Raw genomic sequence first — 2500 nt, forward strand, 5'->3', positions numbered from 1 at the left:
TGCCTCGGCTAAATGGAGAGGGAATTTCAGAAGGGCCAGGGCACAAGCATAGACCTTTTTCAGCTGTAAGGGAGGCAAGAGCAAGGTGTGATGTAGGTCCCCGGGGCCTGCTGGAGGTCCAGGTCCATGCCCGATGTGAGTAGCAGCAGGGCCAGCGCGCCCAGGAGCACATCTTTTTCGACCGTAAAGGGAGACAGGAGGCCGACTCACTGCCTCGGCTAAATGGAGAGGGAATTTCAGAAGGGCCAGGGCACAAGCATGGACCTTTTTCAGCTGCAAGGGAGGGAAGAGCAATGTGCGATGTAGGTCCCCGGGGCCTGCTGGAGGTCCAGGTCCATGCCCGATGTGAGTAGCAGCAGGGCCAGCGCGCCCAGGAGCACATCTTTTTCGACCGTAAAGGAGAGAGGAGGCCGACTCTCTGCCTCGGCTAAATGGAGAGGGAATTTCAGAAGGGCCAGGGCACAAGCATGGACCTTTTTCAGCTGCAAGGGAGGGAAGAACAATGTGCGATGTAGGTCCCCGGGGCCTGCTGGAGGTCCAGGTCCATGCCCGATGTGAGTAGCAGCAGGGCCAGCGCGCCCAGGAGTACATCTTTTTCGACCGTAAAGGAGAGAGGAGGCCGACTCTCTGCCTCGGCTAAATGGAGAGGGAATTTCAGCAGGGCCAGGGCACAGGCATGGACCTTTTTCAGCTGTAAGGGAGGCAAGAGCAAGGTGTGATGTAGGTCCCCGGGGCCTGCTGGAGGTCCAGGTCCATGCCCGATGTGAGTAGCAGCAGGGCCAGCGCGCCCAGGAGCACATCTTTTTCGACCGTAAAGGGAGACAGGAGGCCGACTCACTGCCTCGGCTAAATGGAGAGGGAATTTCAGCAGGGCCAGGGCACAGGCATGGACCTTTTTCAGCTGTAAGGGAGGCAAGAGCAAGGTGCGATGTAGGTCCCCGGGGCCTGTTGTCGTACCATAGGCACGAGTGGTGTGTGTGTGTGGCAAAGACTTTCTGCGCAGTGTCCCAGGGGCACGGGGAAAGGTTGTTGTACCATAGGCACGAGAAAAGTTGTCGTACCATAGGCACGAGAAAAGTTGTCGTACCATAGGCACGAGTGGTGTGTGTGTGTGGCAAAGTGCTACTGAGCGGTGTACCAGGGGCAGGGCGAAAAGTTGTTGTACCATAGGCACGAGAAAAGTTGTTGTACCATAGGCACGAGAAAAGCTGTCATACCAGGGGCACGGAGGAAAGTTGTTGTACCATAGGCACGAGAAAAGTTGTCGTACCATAGGCACGAGGAGAGTTTGTGTGGCAAAGTGCTACTGAGCGGTGTACCAGGGGCACGGCGAAAAGTTGTTGTACCATAGGCACGAGAAAAGTTGTCGTACCATAGGCACGAGAAAAGTTGTCGTACCATAGGTACGAGGAGTGTGCGTGTGTGGCAAAGTGCTACTGAGCGGTGTACCAGGGGCACGGCGAAAAGTTGTTGTACCATAGGCACGAGAAAAGTTGTTGTACCATAGGCACGAGAAAAGCTGTCGTACCAGGGGCACGGAGGAAAGTTGTTGTACCATAGGCACGAGAAAAGTTGTCGTACCATAGGCACGAGGAGAGTGTGTGTGTGGCAAAGTGCTACTGAGCGGTGTACCAGGGGCACGGCGAAAAGTTGTTGTACCATAGGCACGAGAAAAGTTGTTGTACCATAGGCACAAGAAAAGCTGTCGTACCAGGGGCACGGAGGAAAGTTGTTGTACCATAGGCACGAGAAAAGTTGTCGTACCATAGGCACGAGGAGAGTGTGTGTGTGGCAAAGTGCTACTGAGCGGTGTACCAGGGGCACGGCGAAAAGTTGTTGTACCATAGGCACGAGAAAAGTTGTTGTACCATAGGCACAAGAAAAGCTGTCGTACCAGGGGCACGGAGGAAAGTTGTTGTACCATAGGCACGAGAAAAGTTGTCGTACCATAGGCACGAGGAGAGTTTGTGTGGCAAAGTGCTACTGAGCGGTGTACCAGGGGCACGGCGAAAAGTTGTTGTACCATAGGCACGAGAAAAGCTGTCGTACCAGGGGCACGGAGGAAAGTTGTTGTACCATAGGCACGAGAAAAGTTGTCGTACCATAGGCACGAGGAGAGTTTGTGTGGCAAAGTGCTACTGAGCGGTGTACCAGGGGCACGGCAAAAAGTTGTTGTACCATAGGCACGAGAAAAATTGTTGTACCATAGGCACGAGAAAAGTTGTCGTACCATAGGCACGAGAAAAATTGTCGTACCATAGGCACAAGCAGTGCGTGCGTGTGTGCGTGCGTGCGTGCGTGCGTGCGTGCGTGTGTGTGTGTGTGTGTGCGGCAGTTCTTCTGCGCAGTGTACCAGGGGCACATTTCAATGTGCTTTCTGGAGTACCAGGGGCACGAGGATTTTGCCAGTGGTGTTCTGCTTTGTTAGTGGGAGGGGGCTTAAGTGTGGGTCCCCGGGGCCTGCTGGAGGTCCAGGTCCATGCTAGACATGTGGCACAGG

This window comes from Maylandia zebra, linkage group LG6 (assembly GCF_041146795.1).
Source record: "Maylandia zebra isolate NMK-2024a linkage group LG6, Mzebra_GT3a, whole genome shotgun sequence".
Classification (NCBI taxonomy): domain Eukaryota; kingdom Metazoa; phylum Chordata; class Actinopteri; order Cichliformes; family Cichlidae; genus Maylandia; species Maylandia zebra.